Source organism: Bubalus bubalis, chromosome 9 (assembly GCF_019923935.1).
Source record: "Bubalus bubalis isolate 160015118507 breed Murrah chromosome 9, NDDB_SH_1, whole genome shotgun sequence".
Lineage (NCBI taxonomy): Eukaryota > Metazoa > Chordata > Mammalia > Artiodactyla > Bovidae > Bubalus > Bubalus bubalis.
The window spans coordinates 46,221,907-46,249,211 of NC_059165.1; the positions used below are offsets into that span (position 1 = coordinate 46,221,907).

Here is a 27,305-nt window from a genome sequence, read left to right on the forward strand (position 1 = left end):
GACCATGACAAACATTTGAACACTTACAAAGGACAGAGCGCTCAGATGAGTTCCTAATGTACTGCTTCATTTTGACTTCCCAGCAGTAATTTTTGTCATCTCAACAGTATAGATGTAAAAATTGGGGCTCATAGAGGATAAATTTCCTAGGTTAACATAGTCCAAACATCCAGACAGGAATCTTAATAACCACTTTACCCCCAACTCTACTTTAAATCATTTTTTTTCTAAATGACATTTATATTCTTAAAACAGTACTTCTCTCCATATGAACTTCAACCTGGGGGTGGGGCAAGAGGAACAGAGCGTTGCTGCAGGAACTGAAGCCCTAAGCTTTACCCAGTGGTATCTAGGGATGCCTTACAAAGTCCACTGGATCCAGGGATCTTCCCTCAGGGAAACTGAGAAATGTCCCATGCCTAATTCTATCAGGAGGCAGATCCAGGAATACATAAGTTTCTTTCTTATTTCTTCCCCTTCTTTCCCTTCCCTAATTTCCTTTCCTTTCCTTCTTCTTCCCTCCCTTCATTGACTGCTTGCTTCCTTCCATCCATCCATCCATCCATCCATACTTCCTTCCTTCCTTCATTTTTTTGCTTTGGGATCTCTGTAAAATGTAATAGCAAATGAAGATATGTTTTGTCAGGTTCTAAAAAAGTTCCAAGGAATATTGTTTGTCCTACCATAGGGTTTCCACTGAGGTCAAACCCATGAACTGTGTCCTCAGTAGAAAGGAAGAACTCTTCAGGAAGCTTAACAGTCTCCTCAGCTACTGAAGGGCCACCTCTTTTGTTGATTGCTGTCAAATACCTAACATCAGTGTCTCTGTTCTCTTTTTTCAGACTGTTTTATAGTATCAAGTACAAATTCCACATAAGTCTTTTCAGTCATTCCGTAGTTTTCTTTTCTGGGTGTGTTCCTTTGTTTCAGGCACTTGACACCATCATCTGTGAATTCTTTAATAACATCTTTTGTGGCCATGAACATCTCTTTAGTAGCAAGCTGATGAATACTTTGAAACTTTTGGAGACTTTCTTCCAAAGTTCTTTTGTTTCCCTTGTTAATCATAGTCACCTAGTCATGGATTTTAAGACCTGGTTTATTGTGTACTAATCTCGTCATGGCATTAGAACTAATGGATCCACTCAAATGAAAATGAAGTTCCATTTTAGGTAATTCCAAGGGAAAGATTGTCTTCCAGGGCTGTTGTTTGTCTTCCGCCTCCATCATGACTTAGCAGGATGGTCTTTCTCACAACACTGTTATTCTTGGTATAAACAGTATGATGTATTGGTTTGGCCAAAATGTTCATCCTGGTTTTTTTTTTATAAGATGTTATGGAAAAATCTGAGCAAACTTTTTGGACAATCCAGTATTTCAGTTCAATAAGTTTTGTGGTCTTGAATTTCCTTCAGATTGCTTTACTTCCATTCATTTTGATAAGATGAAGTGTATCAGACCACCTGACCTGCTTGCTGAGAAATCTGTATGCAGGTCAGGAAGCAACAGTTAGAACTGGACATGGAACAACAGACTGGTTCCAAATTGGGAAAGGACTATGTCAAGGCTGTATATTGTCACCCTGCTTATTTAACTTATATGCAGAGTACATCATGAGAAACGCTGGGCTGGAGGAAGCACAAGCTGGAATCAAGATTGCTGGGAGAAATATCAATAACCTCAGATATGCAGATGACACCACCCTTATGGCAGAAAGTGAAGAGCCTCTTGATGAAAGTGAAAGAGGAGAGTGAAAAAGTTGACTTAAAAGTCAACATTCAGAAAACTAAGATCATGGCATCTGGTCCCATCGCTTCATGGCAAATAGATGGGGAAACAATGGAAACAGTGAGAGACTTTATTTTTTTGGGCCCCAAAATCATTGCAGATGTCAGTGACTGCAGCTATGAAATTAAAAGACACTTGTTCCTTGAAAGAAAAGCTATGACAACATGTGCAACCTAGACAGCATACTAAAAAGCAGAGACGTTACTTTGCCAACAAAGGTCCATCTAGTCAGAGCTATTGTTTTTCCAGTAGTCATGTATGGATGTGAGAGATGGACTATAAAGAAAACTGAACACTGAAGAATTGATGCTTTTGAACTGTGGTGCTGGAGAAGATTCTTGAGATTCCCTTGGACTGCAAGGAGATCCAACCAGTCCATCCTAAGGGAAATCAGTCCTGAATATTCATTGGAAGGACTGATGTTGAAGCTGAAACTCCAAGACTTTGGCCACCTGATGCAAAGAACTAACTCATTGGAAAAGACCCTGATGATAGGAAAGATTGAAGGCAGGAGGAGAAGGGGATGACAGAGGATGAGATGGCTGGATTATCGATATCACCAACTCAATGAACATGAGTCTGAGTAAACTCTGGGAGTTGGTGATGGACAGGGAGGTCTGGTGGGCTGCAGTCCATGGGGTTGCAAGGAGTTGGACATGACTGAGTGACTGAACTAAACTGAAGTGTACATGCAGCTCTGGGCTCAGCTTCATCACCATGATAGACTTCTACTCTTGATTCTCTCCTGATCTTGACCTTGTGGCCCCGAGCATAGGGCAGGGGCAGTACTGAGCACCAGTGACAGCAGCGCCCTAGCATGAGTTCCCAGGTCACGAACAGGTACATGAAGAATGTCTTCTCCATGTTGACATTGCCAGGACCACATTGCACACCACTCATCTGCTGAGGCCACTAGGTCCACACATGTGCAGTGCAGCACCGCGTGAGCTTCTTACCCAACTTCTCAGCAGCTCTTTGCTTGGAGTTTTAATTAGCACCCTAAAATGTATTCCTTCCTTTGAATTCTGTGATATTTTGGTTGGATCCATATGTGGCACTTTCTACCCAAAATTCATTTATTCCATAAGTATTTAGGAAATGATTCACTATAGGTCAGGCACTGTACTAGCCCTGAAAGGATAAAACACTTTCCTGGAAGAACTCAAAGAACAGTGGGTGGGGAACACATGAGATTAGAATGTGGGATGAGAAGTATTAAAATGAGGGGTCATGAAGGAGGGCAGAGCTAACCTGATCTTACAGTGTTTGTGAAGGCTACCAGGAAGGGGAGTCACCGAATCTGTCCTGCACAACAAATAGGGTTGTGGCAGGTGAAGAATGGGAGTATCTCAGATCCAGGGTAGCAGCATATGTAGACCTGGAGAGGCTGAGTGGTGTTTCTTGTGGTGCTGTCTCTGTCTCTGCCCCCACCTTCAATGCTGCAAACACTGGTACTCCCAACATGCCTCTCACCCATAGGTGGTGACCTGAAAATAATGGGATAAATGCATTTGGCATAGTTGATACCAGAGTCAAATGGAGCTGAGTTCAAATCCTGGCACCACAAGTTCCTTGCTTTGTGATTGTGATCAAGGAATTGGCATCTCTAAACCTCAGTGTCTACATCTACAAATGGAGTCTGGTACTAATGCCATTATCCTAAGGGTGTTAGAAGTATGAATATGACATAATATATAAAGCATATAGACAAAGCACACCCCCAAGATGGTGACTTTTACTAATAGTGGTGGTTGTTATGAGGTCCACCTAGATTAGGACATCTTCATGGAAAGGAATCTGAGTTATTTTTCTTTGTGAGCCTTACTGTGCCTTGACTGCATAAACTTAATAACAGGTGCTCAGCAAGGACATGCTGATAGATTTGTGGATGTGCCTTTTCCATTAACTCATTAAATAAATATTACTGAGCACTTACTATGTGCCAGGCGATGCTCCACACGCTGTGGCTGCAGCAGCGAACAAGGCACTCAGCTGGAGCTTTCATCCTAAATAGAATTCTGACCAGCACTCGCATAAAATTGATGGTTGCTTATACTTCATAAACACGTTTGAAAAATCTCATGTAAAATATGAGAATTGTTGGTGATAATAACTATAAATCCACTTCGTGTTTCTAGAGAACGTAATTCCTTATCCTAAGTCCTCTTCAATAGTTCAGTGTTTCTCTACCTGCCACTAGGTCCTGCTTGAATCTAAAAGGATGATTTCCATTTCACTCCACAATCTACAACACAAGGTCCCTCCCATAGTCATTACTGGCAACAGACCAATTTGTTAATTTCTTCTTTCTCTTTTTATTGCACTCTGCTAGTTCTTGAGAAGCCCTCTGTTTGCATAGAAAGAGGAGTGGATTATCCATCAAGCAATTTAAGTTTTAACCTCAGTTTTGCTGCTAATCAATTTGGATAAATTTTTCATTTACTCTTTCAATGAATATTAATGGAACACTTCATAAAGACACAGCATGGCCTGGATAAGTGTTCAGGCTTTGGAGTCAGAATTGCCAGGATTAGAAACTAGCTCTGTTACTTTCTAGCTGTGTAATAATGGGTGGGTGACTTTATCACTCAGTCTTGTTACCTGCAAAATGGGGATAATAATCATACCCTCCTCATAGGATAGTTGTAAGTATTAACTGAGTTAATACATATAAAAGTCTTAGACCAATGTTTCTGAAACTTGCAAGGTCCCAGTAAATGTTAGACACTATTATGTTCATGTTTTTAATAAAGCAGTAAAGTGACTGATCTGAGACATATTTGATCACATTTAGATGTTACACCGTGTATACATTCAACAAAAGAAACAGAATGAATAGGTTTTAATTAGGATAACAAAATAAACCATATATTCTTTTGCTGTCTAGCAACACATAGATAATCACAAGTAAATATTTTAATAAGCAATAGTTATTCATTTGATAGGAATATGAATAGCTCAGCCATGATCCTTACTGTAAAAATTCACTGGATTTTCTTAATGTTTTTTTTTTTTTATTTTGGTAAAAGTCATAGAATATAAAACATACGATTTTAACAATATTTAACTGTATATCTCAGTGGCACTAAATACATTCACGTTGCTGTGCAACTCTCACCATCATTCACCTCCCAAATTTTTCACCTTCCTACACTGAAACTCTGTCCCCATTAGACACCAAGTCCTCATTGCTCCCCTCACCCCTGACCCCTGACATCTGCCAGTAAGTATACTTTCTGACTCTATGAATAATTTGACTGTTCTAGGCACCTTCTAAAAGTGGAATCAAGCAGTATTTGTCTGCACCTACTGTATGTTGGAATGCACTTTTAAGTGCATTTAATTATTGAATGCACTTTTAAGTTTCTTGTTACTATCTGTTGTTACTATCAAGTGCTAGGCACTGTATATAGCACTGAAGAAGCAGAGTGAGGAAGGGACAAGCATGGTGTTTAGCCCCAGAGATCTTGCTTTCTAATAGGTGAGGAGACATTAAACAACTAAATATGTAGTTATAAATTTGATGAGTGCCAGGAAGGAAATGAACAGGGAACAGTGTGTGGTCTGAGTACCATTTGAGTTGAGAGTTAAGGAATAAATAGAATGTGGAGTGGTGAAGAAGAGGTGTGTGCCCAGGTGTGAAAGACTGTCCAGGAAGAAAGAAAAGTATGTGAAAAGGCCCTGAGGCAGGAACTGAAGGATCTGTGTGGTTACTGTGTGGAGACTGAGGTAGAGAAGTGGCTGATGCAATATGGAGGGCCCGAGCCATGCAGTGCTGGGTGATGCCTGTGGAGCTTGAAAATTTTCCTAAAGGCAAAGAAAAACCACTGATGGCACATGGATTCCCTTCCAGCACACAGATTTCTCAAAACTAAAGTGAGAGGATTGTATAAGAAAGCTTCTCAAGCCTCTTTGACATTGAAGAATATGAGATTTTATAATTACTACTAAAAAAAGAGGCAGTTTCTGGGAAAAGTAGAAAGTAAAGAAGTGGGGAGGGAGGGGAGGGAAGAAGAAGATGGGGAGATAAGAAAAGAGCAAGTGACTAAAACTTCAGTGGAGACATGAAGTCTAGAAATGAACTGTTGAATATTCACCGCAGATACAGACTCAGTACCTATTACATCTATGCGTGTGTAGGTGTGTTTGACTTATGCATGTATTTGTATAAGTTCACTGATTTGGCAGGAAACCAAACCAAGGGAGTCTTTCTGTGGAAGACAAGTAAGACTAATGAGCTGGAAATGCTGGGGAGGGGGAAAATGCTGTGTCAATCTTTTTGGTTAAATGCAAGATTGCTGGATCTACAGAAGCATCTGAAACAGCTCCGGGTGTTCAGGAATTGAAATGCTGGCCGCCGCATGGTTCAGCAGCTCCTTTCAGGAGCTGCTCAGTGGAAATCAAACAGAATTGCATTAGGAGAGGAGTGGGTGAGAGAAGGGACTCTCTGGAACTGAAAATTTTATTGGGAAAGAGGAAAAGAAAAAGGAGTTTAGTCCAAAAGAAGGACTGGCTCTAAGAATTTGTAATTTGTTCCAGCCTTCAGGAGCCCAGAGGAGCTTGAACACTTTTGCCTTGATATTCAGACCTGCTGGTAAAAAGAGGCATGAAAAGCAGGGAAAATAAATAAGTGTTCTCTGAGCCCAAATTTTTCATTCCCAGCTGAGTAGGGGCAATATTTAAGGAGTTTTGGAGGGGAAACACGCCAGTTCAACTCTGCAAATGCTTTATAATGCTATTAATAATACCACCTCTGACTCTCAGCACTTGCCATTAACTTGGGCTTGTATGGTTGGGTGTCTCATGCTTCTTGTAGCAAATGCTAGGAAGAATACTGATTTGAAGTACCTCAGCGCAATGGGAAGTCAAAGGAGCCCCATCTGGTTGATGAAAAATTCTTTTCCTGTAGGGAACTATCCACTAGGAATACGTCTTATTCTCTTAACTGCTTCCTGGTTTGCCAGTGGTTCAGTTAGCATATGCCTGATTTAATAACAGCAGCTGTCACTTAATGGACATTTACAATATGTTTTAGGTAACGAAAGCGCATTATCTCACTGAATCTTCATAATGTGTTATAAGACAGATTCTTGCATTCCCATTTTATACATGAGGAAACAGAGGCTCAGAGAGGTTAAGGAATGTTGCTAGGATTGATACGCAGATCTGATTCTAAGCCATGTTCCTTCTGAGCCCATATTTTCATAAATGTAAAGTGGAGGTGGTTAATAACAAGGTCTTTACATTCTCATGGTCCCAAAGCTCCCTGAGCAAGACTGCAGATTCAGCAAGTTCATTGGTACTTCTGTTACATATGCTTTTCTCACCATGGAACCATCTCTCCCCATCCATTCTCAGTGTGCCAATGCAGTCAGACAGTTTTTCCTATCAGACCTTGTTGTGGGATCCTTCATCTCCACTAAGGGGACAGTAGATAATAGAAATCGACAGATAGCAGTAATTCTTTACTTTCCTGCAGCTGGCATTCAGGGGCTTACACTCTCCCATTTCAGATCATCCCAAGGTCATTTAGAGGCAGATAAGGTGTGCATTCTCCCAGGTTGCAAATGAGAAACGAGGACTCCTATGGGGAAAGTGAGTCAGCCAAGGCCACACAATGAGTTAAAAGCAGCATCATGACGACAGGCTCCCATCTGCGAAGTCCTGGTCTGTCACCTTTTCCAGCAAGGCACGCGGCTGCAGTGAGCTGCAGACTCAGGGGCCAGGCAGGAAGCATAAAGGAACAAATGGGCAGGTGAGAGAACATTTTTCATCCTGCCAGTGGTCACTCAGCTTTAGGCAGAATTTTTCAAATGAGAAACAGGTCCAGATCTTTCCATTAAAAAAAAAAATTCTCCATAGATTATTTATTTTTCTTTCTTTCTTTCTTTCAGCCACAGCATGACATGTAGGATCTTAGTTCCCCAACCAGGGATCAAGCCCAGGTCCCCTGCAGTGGGAGCATGGAGTTTTAACCATGGGACTGTCAGGGAAGTCCCTCATTTTTTTAAAGAAAAGCTTTAAAGAGAATCTGGATTTTAATGTTCACTGCCATGGTTTTGTACAAGCTGCCTCAAAATTGATTTTAAATCTTTGTGAGAGCTGACTATCACACATCCATAAGCTAGAGTAACCAATAGGCAGTTTTCCACGTCTGCCTCGCACTGAAGACATGAGAGTTTCAATATGGATGCAGAGATATCTGGCTAACAGCCCTTTCCGCCATGGGAATCCCCATTCCACGGGAGATCCAAATCTCAATCAACAAACCCTGAGAACAGTGAAGATTTTGGTCAAGCAGAAACATTCCCAGGAAGGAGAAGATTATACCTGCAGTGTGACAGTCAACTTGTTCAGTTGCCAAGTTGTCTGATACTTTGTGACTTAATAGACTACAGCACACCAATAGACTATGGCACACCAGGCCTCCTGTCCCTCACCATCTCCTCAAACTCATGTCCATTGAGTCATGTCCATGTCCAATGGATGCCATCCAACCATCTCATCCCCTGTCACCCTCTTCTTCTCTTCCTGCAATCATTCCCAGCATCAGGGTCTTTTCCAATGAGTCAGCTCTTCACGTCAGGTGGCCAAAGTATTGGAATTTAAGCTTCAGCATCAGTCCTACCAATGAGTATTCAGGGTTGATTTCCTTTAGGACTGACTGGTTTGATCTCCTTTCAGTCCAAGGGACTCTCAAGAGTCTTCTCTAGCACCACAGTTTGAAAACATCAATTCTTTGGCACTCTGCCTTCTTTATGGTCCAGCTCACATCTGTACATGACTACTGGAAAGACCATAGTCTTGTCTATATAGACCTTTGTTGGGAAAGGGATGTCTTTGCTTTTTAATACACTGTCTAGGTTTGTCATAACTTTCTTTCCAAGAAGCAAGCATCTTCTAACTTCATGGCTGCAGTTAACATCGGCAGTGATTTTTAGAGCCCAAGAAGAGGAAATCTGTCACTTCTTTCACTTTTCCCCGTCTGTTTGCCATGAGTGATGGGACTGGGTGCCATGATCTTAGTTTTTTTTTTTAATATTGTTTGAAGCCTGGCTTTTTCACTCTCTTCTTTCACCCTTATCGAGAGGCTCTTTAGTTCCTCTTTGCTTTCTGCCATTAGACTGGTATCATCTGCATATCTGAGGCTATTGATATTTCTCCTGGTAGTCAACTAGCTTGGGAGAAAAAAAGAAAAAGTGTAGCATTTGCCAATTTTCATAATGTAAATATTCCCACCATAGCCAATAGCTACTATTAGTTGGGCAACCAGTTTGCAAAATTCATGAACATTTAATAGTTGGCTCCAGATATTTAATAATTGGTATACCAGAGTCCAGCGGTTCACCAGTGAGGTTTTTTTAAAAAATTAATTTATTTTAATTGGAGGCTAATTACTTTACAATATTTTAGTGGTTTTTGCCATACATTGACATGAATCAGCCATGGATGTACATGTGTTCCCCATCCTGAAGCCCCCCTCCCCACCCCATCCCTCAGGGTTGTCCCAGTACACCAGCTTTGAGTGCGCTGCTCCATGCACTGAACGTGGACTGGTGATCTATTTCACATATGGTAATATACATGTTTAAGTGCTATTCTCTCAAATCATCCCAGCCCCATTTTCTCCCAGAGTCCAAAAGTCTGTTCTTTAGATCTGTGTCTTTTTTGCTGCCTTGCATAGAGGGTCATCGTTACCATCAGTCTAAATTTCATATATATGCATTAATATACTGTATTAGTGTTTTTCTTTCTGACTTATTTCACTCTGTATAATAGGCTCGTTTCACCCACCTCATTAGAACTGATTCAAATGCGTTCTTTTTAATAGCTGAGTAATATTCCGTTGTGTATATGTACCACAGCTTTCTTATCCATTCGTCTGCTGATGACCATCTAGATTGCTTCCATGTCCTAGCTATTGTAAACAGTGCTGTGATGAACATTGGGGTACATGTGTCTCTTTCAATTCTGGTTTTCTTGGTGTGTATGCCCAGCAGTGGGATTGCTGAGCCATATGGCAGCTCTATTTCCAGTTTTCTAAGGAATCTCCACACTGTTCTCCATAGTGGCTGTGCTAGTTTGCATACCTACCAACAGTGTAAGAGGGTTCCCTTTTCTCCGCACCCTCTCCAGTATTTATTGTTTGTAGATTTTTTGATGGCAGCCATTCTAACTGGCATGAGATGGTACCTCATTGTGGTTTTGATTTGCATTTCTCTGATAATGAGTGATGTTAAGCATCTTTTCATGTGTTTGTTAGCCACCTGTATGTCTTCTTTGGAGAAATGTCTCTTTAGTTCTTTGGCCCATTTTTGATTGGGTCGTTTATTTTTCTGGTATTGAGTTGCATGAGCTGCTTGTATATTTTTGAGATTAATTCTTTGTCAGTCACTTCATTTGCTATTATTTTCTCCCACTTTGAAGGCTGTTTTTTCACCTTGCTTATAGTTTCCTTCATTATGCAAAAGATTTTAAGATTAATTAGGTCCCATTTGTTTATTTTTCCTTTTTTTCCATTACTCTGGGAGGTGGGTCTTACAGGATCCTGCTGTGATTTATGTCAGAGTGTTTTGCCTATGTTTTCCCCTAGGAGTTCTATAGTTTCTGGTCTTACATTTAGATATTTAATCCATTTTGAGTTTATTTTTGTGTATGGTGTTTGAAAGTGTTCTAGTTTCATTCTTTTACAGATGGTTGACTAGTTTTCCCAGCACCACTTGTTAAAGAGATTGTCCTTTCTCCATTGTATATCCTTGCTTCCTTTGTCAAAGATAAGGTGTCCATAGGTGCGTGGATTTATCTGTGGGCTTTCTATTTTGTTCCATTGATCTGTATTTCTGTTTTTGTGCCAGTGCCATACTGTCTTGATGACTGTAGCTTTGTAGTATAGTCTGAAGTCAGGCAGGTTGATTCCTCCAGGTCCATTCTTCTTTCTCAAGATTGCTTTGGCTATTTGAGTTTTTTTTGTATTTCCATACAAATTATGAAAATATTTGTTCTCGTTCTGTGAAAAATACTATTGATAGCTTGGTAGCGATTGCATTGAATCTACAGATTGCTTTGGGTAGTATACTTATTTTCACTATATTGATTCTTCCATGAACATGGTATATTTCTCCATCTATTTGTGTCATCTCTGATTTCTTTCATCAATGTTTTATAGTTTTCTATATATAGGTCTTTTGTTTCTTTAGGTAGATTTATTCCTAAGTATTTTATTCTTTGCATTGCAATGGTGAATGGAATTGTTTCCTTAATTTCTCTTTCTGTTTTCTCACTGTTAGTGTATAGGGATGCAAGGGATTTCTGTGTGTTAATTTTATATCCTGCAACTTTTCTATATTCATTGATTATCTCTAGTAATTTTCTGGGGGTGTCTTTAGGGTTTTCTATGTAGAGGATCAGTGAGAGTTTTACTTGTTCTTTTCCAATCTGGATTCCTTTTATTTCTTTTTCTTCTCTGATTGCTGTGGCTAAAAATTCCAAAACTGTGTTGAATAGTAGTGGTGAGAGCAGGCACCCTTGTCTTGTTCCTGACTTTAGGGGAAATGCTTTCAGTTTTTCACCATTGAGGATGTTTGCTGTGGGTTTATCATATATGGCTTTTATTATGTTGAGGTATGTTTCCTTCTATGCCTGCTTTCTGGAGGTTTTTTTTTTTTATCATAAATGGATGTTGAATTTTGTCAAAGCTTTCTCTGCATCTATTGAGATAATCATATGGTTTTTATCTTTCAATTTGTTAACGTGGTGTATCACATTGACTGATTTGTGAATATTGAAGAATCCTTGCATCCTTGGGATAAAGCCCACTTGGTCATGATGTATGATCTTTTTAATATGTTGTTGGATTCTGTTTGCTAGAATTTTGTTGAGGATTTTTGCATTTATGTTCATCAGTAAAATTCAGCTTCCTATGCCCATTCCAGATCTACTAAATCAGACTCTCTATGTTTGGATCCTAGGAAGTAGTGTTTTCAAAGAGCCTTCTGAAAAGAGCAGCAAGATGTGGGAATCCCCAGTGCAGTCCCTACATTCAGCTAGTAAAGAAACCATTCTAACATTCAGCCTGTTTATAATGGGTAAATAAAAGATTATAGAACAGAGGTAAGAAGTCCATGGCTCTGAGAGCCACAAGATAAGCATGTTAGATATTGTTAAGTAATAATTATATAATAATAAAACAAATTTAATTGCAAATAGCATTTTTTTTAGATCAGTCACTATTCTAGGTACTTTACCTGCATTACTTTTTTTTAATCCTCTCTCTGTGAGCTAAGTATCACTAGTATTTCTATTTTATGTATGGGAAAATGACAATACAGAGAAATTAAATAACATGCCTGAGATCACATTGCTGGTATACTGCATAGCTGGGATTGGAATCCAGGCAGCCTGGTTCTGGAAACTGAACACTCAACCACAATTAGGGAAAGTACCTTCTTCCTGAAAGTATAGATTATTTTGCATAGAACAGCCGTACTCAGAAATTTTTCATTGAATTAGACTAAGCAAAGGACAGGAGTTCATTTTTTTAGAAAAGGTCACACCCTTCTGTATTTCCCAGGGTATCTGAAAATCTTTGTAGGCTTTTATTCCATTTTATTGACCCTTTGGCAAAGTCTATTGTGAATCCACTAGTCAGTCCTTGAACAGATTTCCTGATTACTGACAGGAAGAGTTGAGTCTTCTATCTGTGTGTGTGTGAGTGGTTTTGTTTTCACTCAACGTGGCATCCTAGTGGCATTAATACTCCTTCTACTGACTCTGGAAGTGGACTCCACACCCTGTGGGAGCTAAACACCATCTGTTTCCAAGTCATCCTGCCTTCAGCCTTCCATTCAGCACTGTCCTGGTCTCACACCATGACTTAGGCTAGAAACCAGCAGATGTTCGGCTGCTCAGAAGAGACTGTCAGTCCGTCCTCACAGGGCAAGCCTGGGACCATTAAACATTACAGATCTTCCAGGCACATGGAGAGGAGAATGATAGCAACCCTATAAAACCTTTAGGAGCTCTTTCCCAGCAAAATAATAAACAACCTAACCTTCATTTACCAAGTACCTAAATCCTAATTTAGAAGAAATAGACTCAGAAGTTTAAATTTGACTTAGAAGACCAAATAGTGCTTTATCAGAATGTTTATCTTTTGCTTTGTTTTAGAAAAGATTTAAGGCCAAAGTCTCAGTCCCTGAGACACACAGTGGCTGAGTTGATGTAAATGAGAAATGACCAGCTGGAAACTGATGATCTGGGAGAATCATCTAGAGGGGGAAACCACTGCCTGCAGTCAGTCTCTTGTGGACATGTCTGTGAATTTTTTTAAGGGAAGGCATAGGACTTTTACTTATCTTAATGAGAAACTATATAACTTGGACCAGTGGGGACAAAAAGAAAAACTGGACAAAATACTTAAAAATCTGCTCAAAGATCTAAAGGGCTAACAAAAGAGTGAAGAATCGCAGAGCAAGGAGCTGAGGCTAGAGCAAAGTCAGTGGGTAACACTTGTGTTTGGAGATATTTTTGCCCTGGAGACATTTACCAATTCCAGAAGAAACAAATAAACTAAAAGAAGGCAGGAATAAGAATGTGGGGATTGGAGTTCAGAAACAAAAATTGGTGGCAGTGGAATGAGGCTGTTAAAGAATGTTCATTTTGGGTAGGGACTCAGAATAGCTGCCCAGCAGAAATGAGAATGAATCTGGAAATAGGTGCTTGTAGAGACAGCAATTTAGTTTTAAATCATCTCAATCTCTGAAACGGGACTGAAATGCTAATGGATTGATATTAACAAGGCAAACCTATATCTACTAGGGAAAAAGCTAACATAACCCTAGGCATCAAATTATTTCTCTGACAAATTCTGCAGTACAATGTCCAGAACATGATAAAAAAATAACCAGTTACACCAGAAGCTAAAACAACGTTAAGTATAAAGGAACAGAAAAGATAGGGCCACATCCATAGGCGCTCAAGATATTAGATTGATCAGGCATGTATTTTATAGTCAACTATGCTTACTACCTTCCAGAGAATAAAATACAAGATAGATAATTTCAGCAGACTACTGAAAACCATGCAAAATAATAAAGAGGAAATTTCAAATTTGAAAAATAAAAGATTGACGTCAAGAATTTTATACACTTAATGGTAGATTAGGTGCTTCTTAAAAGAGAATCAGTAAACTTCAAGATAGATCAAAATAAAATAACAAGATTAAAGCACAGAAAGCAAAAAGAATGGAAAATTATTGTGATTGCTGTTTACTCAGTCCATATTTGTTTGTATCTACCCATATTTTTATAATTCTAGTTCCTTTTGATTCCTGAGTTTCCATCTCAAATACTTCTGCTACTTCCTGAGTAATGTCCTTGAGTTATTTCCATTAAAGTATGTCTATTATTGAGACTTTTTTTTTTATTTGTATGAAGATGTCCTCATTTTACACTTTCTCTTGAAAATACATCTTTGTTGAATATAAAATTTACATTGGCGGTTATTTTCTTTCAGCACTTTAAAAATATAATTCGGTTATTTCTTGTGAAGAGTCAGTTGTCCGTCTTAATGCTGATCGTTTTGTAGTAATTTGTCTCTCACCCTTTCTTCACTCTGAATGCTTTTAAGAACTTGTTTGTGGTTTTCAGCAATGTTAGTAGGTTGTGTCTAGGTGTGATTTCTTTCATTTAACTTGCTTTGGGTATATTGGACTTCTTGAATTTGTATTATAATATCTTTTATCAGGTTTAGAACGCTCTTAGCAATTGATTCTTCACACATTATTTCTGAATCCTCTTACTTTCTCTGTATGACATCCCATTTACCATGTATGTTAGGGTTTTCCATTGTACCCACCATATTTCCCACATATTTTATTTTGTTGAGTTTAAAAATACAAAAATTACACAACAATCATGTTATGTATATTGGCTAGAAAAAAATAAAGCTGCAGTGTTCTAAGATCTTTGCACTGTCTGGGAGGATGGAATAAGTAGAGATACACAATAACATTTAGTTAGTCAAGAATAAATGTTGTGGCACTTCCCTGGTGGTTCAGTGGTTAAGAATCTGCCTTGCAATGCAGGGGATGCAGGTTCAATCCCTGGTCAAGGAACTAAGATCCCACATGCCATGGAGCAACTAAGCATATGTGCTGCAATAAGGCCTGATGCAGCCAAGTAAATAAATAAATATATAAATATTTTTAAAGATGGAATAAATATTTTGATCTCTAGTGTAACTGCAAAAAGAATAGGTAAGGGTTGTCAACTTTCCAAATTAATAAGATGAGTAAAAAGTGGAAAGATAAAAAAAAAATTAGTAAATCTGAAAAGTCAACAAATGAATGATGTAATTAAGCCTATCTCTAGAGGGAAATGTGGCTTTACAAATTCACACATTAGAGAAGAAGAAAACTGTTACCAAAAAAATCAATGAACTGTGCATCCATTTCAAGGACATAAGAGAGAAGACTAGAAATTAGTTACATAAGAAGCATACAATAGAAAAGATCAATGAAATAAAAAGCAACCCCTAAGGAATCTTAGAGAAAGTGCAAGAGCCACCAAGCACAAAAACAACCAATGTCAGGAGTATAAAAAGTAACATCACTTACAAATTATATGGACATGAAGAAGACAATTAGAGGATATTATAAACAAGATATTTGAAAATATAGATGAAATGGGAAAATTTCATCTACATAATATACATTATCAAAACTGCCACATGAATAGCAAAATTGACTAGTGCTATAACTCTTCAATTCATTTAATGCTTTGCACAAAGAAAACCCCGGACCCAAATATCTCTCTTCTGAGTTCTAAAAAAATAGTTAAGAAATAAATAACCACCATTTTATAGGGTTCTTCCAGAGAATAGAAAGAGGGAGCACTCCTTTCTTCTTCTGAGGTCAAGACAGCTCTGAACAGAGACAATAATAGAAGAGAAAATTACAGACACTGTATTTCATAATCAAAATGAAAATCCTACACAAAATATTAACACTAGTAAACAGGACATAGGAATTAATATCATGACCAAGTTGACAAGAAAAAAATAATACTGTCATTATTCATAGGTGACAAGATTATAGGAAAGCCCCAAAATGCTATTGAAAAATATCAGAATTACTAAGTGAATATGGCAAGGTCACTGGACATAAAATCAATATAAGAGTAATTATTTCTATTTTGATCTATCAGCAACAAAAATTATAACATATTATTTTTAAAGATACTCTTTATAATAATATCAAAAAACATCAAATACCTAGAACAAAGATCTAACAACCAATGTGCAAAATCTCTATACTGAAAACTACATAGCAACACTAAAAGAAGTATAGGAAAACCAGAGTTGGACACAACTTAACAACTAAGCAACAACAAATAAGTAGACCAATATGTTATACGTTTGGATTGAGAGACAGTATTTAGAGATGTCAGTTCTCCCAAGTGGACATATAAGTAAAAGGCCATCTCATTTCTTGTAGTTTTTTTTTTCTTCACAATTTGACATGTTGATTCTAAAATTTATATGTAAAATGTAAATGTCTAACAGGTTCAAAATTGTTTTGAACATATATAAAAACTTGGATTAAATTTAAGACCTAATGGTATGCAAATAGACCAATGGAATAGAAAAGGAAGACCATAAACACAGTTACATGTGTATTTGGTCATTTGATTTATGATCAAGATGCCACTGAAGTTCAGTGGAGAAAGGATGAGCTTTTCAATAAAGATGCTATCAGTTGGATATCAGTATGGAAAAAAAAAATTGATTCTAAACCCCTGTATCAAAAATAAAATAAAAAAATACCCCCCTGGGGAGGAGCTAAGATGGTGGAGGAGTAGGATGGGGAGAACACTTTCTCCCCCACAAATTCATCAAAAGAACATTTAAATGCCGAGTAAATTCCACAAAACAACTTCTGAATGCTGGCAGAGGACATCAGGCACCCAGAAAAGCAACCCAAGTCTTCAAAAGGAGGTAGGAAAAAAATATAAAAGACAAAAAAAGAGACAAAAGAGGGAGGTATGGAGTTCCATCCTGGGAAGGGAGTCTTAAAAAGAGAGAAGTTTCCAAACACCAGGAAACCTTCTCACTGATGAATCTGTGCCGAGCCTTGGAAGCACAGAGGGCAACATAAGAGGGAGGAAAAATAAATAAACAATTAAAACCAGCTCATTGGGAGCCCTACGGTAACTCACCCAGCGGAGGAGCAGCGCAGATGCCTGCATCCGCCATTAGCAAGCGGGGGCTGGGCAGGGAGGTGCGGCGCGGGCTGCATCGCAAGGATCTGGCCTGAATACCCCGAGTGCTATCTGAGCGAAATAATTTGGGCTAGCAAACCAGACTGTGGGATATCTACCATGCGAAAAGCCAGCCCTAACCTAAGACACCGCCAGGCCCGCGCACAGAACAAAGGACTGAACAGAGATAGCCAGGGGCAGACCATCCCCCTCCGGTGACAGGCAGCCAGGGCTGGAAGGGGACAATCGCAGCCCCAGAGAGACATTATCTATAAAACTGTAAGCAGGCTTCTTTGCTAACTAAAACTTCTTGGGGATCTGGACGGTCAACATCTGCCTAAGAAGGTGTGCCGGTTGCATACCTAGATAACCGAGCGGCGGGGAGGCGATAAGTCGCAGCAATCGCGCGCGCCAAACACCTCATCACCTGAGCTGCTCGGATCTGGGAAGGGCACAAAACGCAGGCCCAACCGAGAGTCTGTGCCTCTGAGGACTACCCGAGTGCCTGAACCTGAGCAGCTTGGACCTGGGAAGTGCAGGCAGCCCAGGGCCGGCCTTGGATGGTTCCCAGGGGAGCAACCTAGAGCCTGAGCAGCATGGGCAGGGAGGCTACATGCGCTGTGAACGGGGAGCAGACCCAGTGTGGCTGAGGCACTGCGAGCACACGACAGTGTTATTTGTTTGCAGCATCCCTCCCTCGCTCCCCACAGCACGACTGAACAAGTGAGCCTTAAAAAAAAAAAAAAAAAAAAGTGTCCTCCACCGTCCCCTTTGTGTCAGGGCAGAAACCAGACACTGAAGAGACCAGCAAACAGAAGAAGCTATAACAGAGGGAACCGCCTTGGAAGCTACAGGCAATAGATTAAAACCCTGTGGTTACTACCAACTACATAGGAAGGGGCCTATAGATCTTGAGAAATATAAGTCGGACCAAGGAACTAGCCAAAAACGAACTGAACCCACAATACTCACAACAAAACCAGAGAAAGTCTTAGATATATTTTTACTATTTTTACAATCATTCTTTCTTTTTTTTATTTTTATTTTTTTAATTAAAAAAAAATCTTAAGTCCTCTATTATTCCTTTAATTTTCACTTTTATAACCGATTACTTTGCAAAAAAAAAAAAAAAGAGAAGAAGACCCTATTCTATTTTTTAAGGCAAACTTCATATATATATACATTTTATAATTTTTTTGACTTTTTTTTTTTTCTTTTTTTTCCCTTCTTTTCTATAACATTGTATTTTTGAAATTCCAAACTCTACTCTAGATTTTTAACTTTTGCTTTTTGGTATTAGTTATCAATTTTGTACCTATATTTTCTTTATAATTTTCACGACCTTGTTTGTTTTTGTTTGTTCGTTTTTTCTTTCTTTTCCTTCTTCTTTTCTTTAACATCGTATTTTTGAAATTCCAAACTCTACACTAGATTTTTAATTTTTGCTTTTATGTATTTGTTACGAATTTTGTGCCTTTAAGAACCCAATCTTCAGTATCCGTTTTTCACTAGGGAGCGAGATTACTGGCTTGACTGCTCTCTCTCCCTTTGGACTCTGCTTTTTCTCCACCAGGTCGCCTGTGTCGCCTCCCTAACCCCTCTCTACTCTACCCAACTCTGTGAATTTATGTGTGTTCCAGACGGTGGAGAACATTTAGGGAACTGATTACTGGCTGGATCTGTCTCCCTCCTTTTCATTCCCCCCTTTTATCCTTCTGGCCACCTCTGTCACCTTCCTCCTTCTTCTCTTCTCTGTATAACTCCATGAACAACTCTGAGCGGTCCAGTTGTGGAGTGCACATAAGGAAGAGATTACTGGCTAGCCCACTCTCTCCTCTATTGATCCCACCTCATCTCATTTGGGTCACCTCTAACTCCCTCCTCCCTCTTCTCTTCTCCATGTAACACTGTGAACCTCTCTGGGTGACCCTCACGGTAGAGAAACTTTTCATCTTTAACGTAGATGTTTTATCAATGGTGCTGTATAGAAGAAGAAGCTTTGAAACTACTGTAAAAATAAGACCGATAACTGGAAGCAGGAGGCTTAAGTCCAAACCCTGACTCCAGGGAGCTCCGGACTCCAAGGAACATTAATTGACAGGAGCTCATCAAATGCCTCCATACCTGCACTGAAACCAAGCACCACACAAGGGCCAACAAGTTTCAGGGCAAGACATACCAAGCAAATTCTCCAGCCACAAGGTACACAGCCATGAGCTCCAAGATACAGGCAGCTCAAAGTCACCCCAAAACTATAGACATCCCATAACTCATTACTGGACATTTCATTGCACTCCAGAGAGAAGAAATACAGTTCCACCCACCAGAACACCGACACAAGCTTCCCTAACCAAGAAACCTTGACAAGCCACCTGTACAAACCCACACAGAGTGAGGAAACACTACAATAAAGAGAACTCCACAAACTGCCAGAATACAGAAAGGACACCCCAAACTCAGCAATTTAAACAAGATGAAGAGACAGAGGAATACCCAGCAGATAAAGGAACAGGATAAAAGCCCACCAAACCAAACAAAAGAGGAAGAGATAGGGAATCTACCTGATAAAGAATTCCAAATAATGATAGTGAAATTGATCCAAAATCTTGAAATCAAAATGGAATCACAGATAAATAGCCTGGAGACAAGGATTGAGAAGATGCAAGAAAGGTTTAACAAGGACCTAGAAGAAATAAAAGAGAGTCAATATATAATGAATAATGCAATAAATGAAATGAAAAACACTCTGGAGGCAACAAATAGTAGAATAACAGAGGCAGAAGATAGGATTAGTGAATTAGAAGATAGAATGGTAGAAATAAATGAATCAGAGAGGATAAAAGAAAAACGAATTAAAAGAAATGAGGACAATCTCAGAGACCTCCAGGACAATATTAAATGCTACAACATTCAAATCATAGGGGTCCCAGAAGAAGAAGACAAAAAGAAAGACCATTAGAAAATACTTGAAGAGATAATAGTTGAAAACTTCCCTAAAATGGGGAGGGAAATAATCACCCAAGTCCAAGAAACCCAGAGAGTCCCAAACAGGATAAACCCAAGGCGAAACACCCCAAGACACATATTAATCAAATTAACAAAGATCAAGCACAAAGAACAAATATTAAAAGCAGCAAGGGAAAAACAACAAATAACACACAAGGGAATACCCATAAGGATAACAGCTGATCTTTCAATAGAAACTCTTCAAGCCAGGAGGGAATGGCAAGACATACTTAAAATGATGAAAGAAAATAACCTACAGCCCAGATTATTGTACCCAGCAAGGATCTCATTCAAGTATGAAGGAGAAATCAAAAGCTTTTCAGACAAGCAAAAGCTGAGAGAATTCTGCACCACCAAACCAGCTCTCCAACAAATACTAAAGGATATTCTCTAGACAGGAAACACAAAAATGGTGTATAAAATCGAACCCCAAACAATAAAGTAAATGGCAACGGGATCATACTTATCAGTAATTACCTTAAACGTAAATGGGTTGAATGCCCCAACCAAAAGACAAAGACTGGCTGAATGGATACAAAAACAAGACCCCTACATATGTTGTCTACAAGAGACCCACCTCAAAACAGGGGACACATACAGACTGAAAGTGAAGGGCTGGAAAAAGATTTTCCATGCAAATAGGGACCAAAAGAAAGCAGGAGTAGCAATACTCATATCAGATAAAATAGACTTTAAAACAAAGGCTGTGAAAAGAGACAAAGATGGTCACTACATAATGATCAAAGGATCAATCCAAGAAGAAGATGTAACAATTATAAATATATATGCACCCAACACGGGAGCACCGCAATATGTAAGACAAATGATAACAAGTATGAAAGGAGAAATTAACAATAGCACAATAATAGAGGGAGACTTTAATACCCCACTCACACCTATGGATAGATCAACTAAACAGAAAATTAACAAGGAAACACAAACTTTAAACGATACAATAGACCAGTTAGACCTAATTGATATCTGTAGGACATTTCATCCCAAAACAATGAATTTCACCTTTTTCTCAAGTGCACATGGAAGCTTCTCTAGGATAGATCACATCCTGGGCCATAAAGCTAGCCTTGGTAAATTCAAAAAAATAGAAATCATTCCAAGCATCTTTTCTGACCACAATGCAGTAAGATTAGATCTCAGTTACAGGAAAAAAACTATTAAAAATTCCAACATATGGAGGCTGAACAACATGCTGCTGAATAACCAACAAATCACAGAAGAAATCAAAAAAGAAATCAAAATTTGCATAGAAACGAATGAAAATGAAAACACAACAACCCAAAACCTATGGGACACTTTAAAAGCAGTCCTGAGGGGAAAGTTCATAGCAATACAGGCATACCTCAAGAAACAAAAAAAAAGTCAAATAAATAACCTAATCCTACACCTAAAGCAACTAGAAAAGGAAGAAAGGAAGAACCCCAGGGTTAGTAGAAGGAAAGAAGTCTTAAAAATTAGCGCAGAAATAAATGCAAAAGAAACAAAAGAGACCATAGCAAAAATCAACAAAGCCAAAAGCTGATTCTTTGAAAGGATAAATAAAATTGACAAACCATTAGCCAGACTCATCAAGAAACCAAGGGAGAAAAATCAAATCAATAAAATTAGAAATGAAAATGGAGAGATCACAACAGACAACACAGAAATACAAAGGATCATAAGAGACTACTATCAACAATTATATGCCAATAAATGGACAACGTGGAAGAAATGGACAAATTCTTAGAAAAGTATAACTTTCCAAAACTGGAGACCAGGAAGAAATAGAAAATCTTAACAGACCCATCACAAGCATGGAAATTGAAACTGTAATCAAAAATCGTCCAGCAAACAAAAGCCCAGGTCCAGACAGCTTCACAGCTGAATTCTACCAAAAATTTAGAGAAGAGCTAACACCTATCCTGCTCAAACTCTTCCAGAAAATTGCAGAGGAAGGTAAACTTCTAAACTCATTCTATGAGACCACCATCACCCTAATACCAAAACCTGATAAAGATCCCACAAAAAAAGAAAACTACAGGCCAATATCACTGATGAACATAGATGCAAAAATCCTTAACAAAATTCTAGCAATCAGAATCCAACAACACATTAAAAAGATCATACACCATGACCAAGTGGGCTTTATCCCAGGGATGCAAGGATTCTTCAATATCCACAAATCAATCAATGTAATACACCACATTAACAAATTGAAAAATAAAAACCATATGATTATCTCAATAGATGCAGAGAAAGCCTTTGACAAAATTCAACATCCATTTATGATAAAAACTCTCCAGAAAGCAGGAATAGAAGGACCATACCTCAACATAATAAAAGCTATATATGACAAACCCACAGCAAACATTATCCTCAATGGTAAAAAATTGAAAGCATTTCCTCTAAAGTCAGGAATAAGACAAAGGTGCCCACTTTCACCATTACTATTCAACATAGTTTTGGAAGTTTTGGCCACAGCAATCAGAGTAGAAAAAGAAATAAAAGGAATCCAAATTGGAAAAGAAAAAGCAAAACTCTCACTGTTTGCAGATGACATGATCCTCTACATAGAAAACCCTAAAGACTCCACCAGAAAATTACTAGAACTAATCAATGACTATAGTAAAGTTGCAGAATATAAAATCAACACACAGAAATCCCTTGCATTCCTATACACTAATAATGAGAAAACAGAAAGAGAAATTAAGGAATCAATTCCATTCACCGTTGCAATGGAAAGAATAAAATACTTAGGAATATATTTACCTAAAGAAACTCAAGACCTATATATAGAAAACTATAAAACACTGGTGAAAGAAATCAAAGAGGACACTAATAGATGGAGAAATATACCATGTTCATGGATTGGAAGAATCAATATAGTGAAAATGAGTATACTACCCAAAGCAATTTATAGATTCAGTGCAATCCCTATCAAGCTACCAACACTATTCTTCACAGAGCTAGAACAAATAATTTCACAATTTGTATGGAAATACAAAAAACCTCGAATAGCCAAAGCTATCTTGAGAAAGAAGAATGGAACTGGAGGAATCAACCTACCTGACTTCAGGCTCTATTACAAAGCCACAGTTATCAAGACAGTATGGTACTGGCACAAAGACAGAAATATTGATCAATGGAACAAAATAGAAAGCCCAGAGATAAATGCACGCACATATGGACACCTTATCTTTGACAAAGGAGGCAAGAATATACAATGGATTAAAGACGATCTCTTTAACAAGTGGTGCTGGGAAAACTGGTCAACCACTTGTGAAAGAATGAAACTAGAACACTTTCTAACACCGTACACAAAAATAAACTCAAAATGGATTAAAGATCTCAACATAAGACCAGAAACTATAAAACTCCTAGAGGAGAACATAGGCAAAACACTCTCCAACATACATCACAGCAGGATCCTCTATGACCCACCTCCCAGAATGTTGGAAATAAAAGCAAAAATAAACAAATGGGACCTAATTAAACTTAAAAGCTTCTGCACAACAAAGGAAACTATTAGCAAGGTGAAAAGGCAGCCTTCAGAATGGGAGAAAATAATAGCAAATGAAGCAACGGGCAAACAACTAATCTCAAAAATATACAAGCAACTCCTACAGCTCAACTCCAGAAAAATAAATGACCCAATCAAAAAATGGACCAAAGAACTAAATAGACATTTCTCCAAAGAAGACATACAGTTGACTAACAAACACATGAAAAGATGCTCAACATCACTCATTATCAGAGAAATGCAAATCAAAACCACTATGAGGTACCATTTCACACCAGTCAGAATGTCTGCAATCCAAAAATCTACAAGCAATAAATGCTGGAGAGGGTGTGGAGAAAAGGGAACCCTCTTACACTGTTGGTGGGAATGCAAACTAGTACAGCCACTATGGAGAACAGTGTGGAGATTCCTTAAAAAACTGGAAATAGAACTGCCTTATGATCCAGCAATCCCACCGCTGGGCATACACACTGAGGAAACCAGAATTGAAAGAGACACATGTACCCCAATGTTCATCGCAGCACTGTTTATAATAGCCAGGACATGGAAGCAACCTAGATGCCCATCAGCAGATGAATGGATAAGAAAGCTGTGGTACATATACACAATGGAGTATTACTCAGCCATTAAAAAGAATACATTTGATCAGTTCTAATGAGGTGGATGAAACTGGAGCCTATTATACAGAGTGAAGTAAGCCAGAAAGAAAAACACCAATACAGTATACTAACGCATATATATGGAATTTAGAAAGATGGTAACAATAGCCCTGTGTACGAGACAGCAAAAGAGACACTGATGTATAGATCAGTCTTATGGACTCTGCGGGAGAGGGAAAGGGTGGGGAGATTTGGGAGAATGGCATTGAAACATGTAAAATATCATGTATGAAACGAGTTGCCAGTCCAGGTTCGATGCAAGATACTGGATGCTTGGGGCTGGTGCACTGGGACGACCCAGGGGGAGGGTGTGGGGAGGGGGGAGGGAGGGGGGTTCAGGATGGGGGACTCGGGTGTACCTGTAGCGGATTCATTTAGATGTTTGGCAGAGCTAATACAATATTGTAAAGTTTAAAAATAAAATAAAATTAAAAAAAAAGCGTCAACACAGAGCAGCAGAAAATGATGGCATTAATAAATTTTAAAATAAAACTTGACTGCACATTTGATGATAAAAAAAAAATAGCACCCTGTATTAGGCCATATAAAAATCAGTTCTAGGTGGGATAATCTAAATGGAAAACATAAAGCCACCAGAAGATAATCTAGGAGAATATGTTGATGACCTCAGGGTGGTATAGGTCTTCTTAAATAGGATATTAAATATCCATGAAAAAAACTGATAAATTGAACTGTACATCAAGAGATACCATTAAGAGAGTGCAAATACAAGCTACAGAAAGGAAGGAGATATTTGCGACATACACATTTAACCACGGGCTCATATCTAGACATGTACAAATCAGTAAGAAAAGCACAGAAAAGCAAGCCGCAAAATGGGAAAAAGGCATGAACTGTTTATCCCTTTAAAAAGCATATCAACATTTCAATAAACATAGAAATGAAGCTAACCTCACGAATAATCAGGAGAGATACAAATGAAAATCACAATGAGTTGTCACTTACACCCCCACCAGAATGGCTAAAATTAAAATGACTGACAATCACAAGTGTTCGAGAGAATTTGGAGCACTGAGAATCGTCACATACTGATGGTGGGAGTGTAAATTGGTGCCGCCACTTTGGAAGCTACTTGGCAGGATCGATTAAAACTGAACGTTCTCCTACCACTCCCCGTGTACATCCAACAAAAATGCGTGCACATGTGCAGCAAGAGACATATACAAGAATATTTACAGACTCATTATTCAAAGTGTAAGCAGCTCAACTGTCCCCCAACAGTAAGACCACAGATGGATGAACTGTAACATATTCATTCAATAGAATCCTATAGAGAAATGGAAACAAGTCAACTGCACCCATATACAACAATATGGACAAATGCTAGATGTGTGATATTGAGCAAAGGAAATCAGATACACATAAAATCATGCTGGATTATTTCCTATATATACATTTCAAAAAGCAGGCAAAATTAAGCAACACTTAGGAATGCATGTTAGATTGTAAATTTATGAAGAAAAACAAAGATATCATGATAAGAGTCACATAGACAATTCTCTTTGGTGGGACAGTGTACATGGCTAAAAAGGGTACATGGAAGTTCCTCGTGGGTCTGGAAACATTTTATTTCTTGACCTGGGTGGTGGTTGTTTGGGTGTTAACTTTGTGATAGTTATACAATTTTGCTGTATGAATTTGCTCTGAGTATGTGTGTTAGATTTTACAATTTATGAAAGTTAAAAATGGGAGAGAGACAAGAAACCTAGATTTTCAAATGGAATTCCTGGATTGAAAATATTACCAACTAATTTTGAAAACTTTAGACATCTGTGTGGGCCATACCCATTTTATCTATGAGCTGCCATTGTGTAACTCCTTAAGGTAATTTGTGTTTGTTTGGCAGTTCTGGGAAGGGAGCTTGGTTCTTTTCTGGTGTTTAAGAGTCTGAGGAAGTTAGGGGCCACCACTTGAGTTTACATGTAGAGGACCAGAATTATTGAGGGCAGGAAGAGAAGGGGACGACAGAGGATGAGATGGTTGGATGGCATCACCGACTCAATGGACATGAGTCTGGGTAAACTCCGGGAGTTGGTGATGGACAGGGAGGTCTGGCATGCTGCAGTCCATGGGGTCACAAAGAGTCAGACACAACTGAGTGACTGAACTGAACTGAACAAGTCAAACTTATTTCTCTCAGCTTTTTCCCTTTTTTCTCTCTCCTCTCTGTCAGTGGCAGCAGATCACTGAAGAAAGTTCCAGGGAGACATTTTACAAATTTGTTTCTGATATGTCCATGAATGATAGTGTAGTAGGGTTAGTCGCTCAGTCATGTCTGACTCTTTGCAGCCCCATGGACTGTAGCCCACCAGGCTCCTCTGTCCATGGGGATTCTCCAGGCAAGAATACTGAAATGGGTTGTCATTCCCTTTTCCTGGGGATCTTCCCAACCCAGTGATTGAATCAGGGTCTCCTGAATTACGGGTAGATTCTTTACCATCTGAGCCACCAGGGAAGCCCATGCATGATAGCAACCTCACAAATGAAATAGCACTCATTCTGAAGCTTCTGAGGCTTACTGGAGATTATAAGACAGAGGAGAAAAAAATATAGTAATAGCATTACCATTATGGAGCGCTTAATATACGTCCAGCCCTGTACAAGATTCTTGACATATCATTTAGTGATCATACCATTTAAATATTCCTGTGCTATGGGAATTATTGGATCTGTCTTACAGATGAGAAAGTTGAGGCTCAAGAACTCAGCATGCCAATGGTAAATGGCACAGACAGGATTCTTGCTCAGGGTGGTTTATTACTAACCATTACATCATCCTTGTGAGGCCATCAGTCCTCATGTGAGAAATATAGACATATTTGCAATTCCACATGAAAATGGGCTCCAGCTGCTAAAGCCCTCACTACCTTGAGCGCTCAATAAATATGGGTAATTGTTACAATCTGTTCATCCTCCCTGTTTCCCTGAGACCCTTGGAACAAGCTCAGTGTGGTTGAACAAAGCCCAGACCAGCTCCCCAGCTTGAACACAAAGCACATAGAAAGAAAAGGCATCTAGCAGTCATAGAGTTTACACGTAGCGGACCAGAATTATACTAAA

The 27,305-nt window shown here is 38.8% G+C and overlaps 1 protein-coding gene and 1 pseudogene across 4 annotated transcripts in view; both read right to left on the reverse strand.

The window, feature by feature from the left end:
- GRIA1 (glutamate ionotropic receptor AMPA type subunit 1) overlaps positions 1 to 27,305 on the reverse strand; it is a 360,169-nt gene that overhangs the window by 183,756 nt on the left and 149,108 nt on the right. The window lies entirely within an intron of this gene.
- Positions 132 to 1,230, reverse strand: LOC102406096 (annotated as a pseudogene).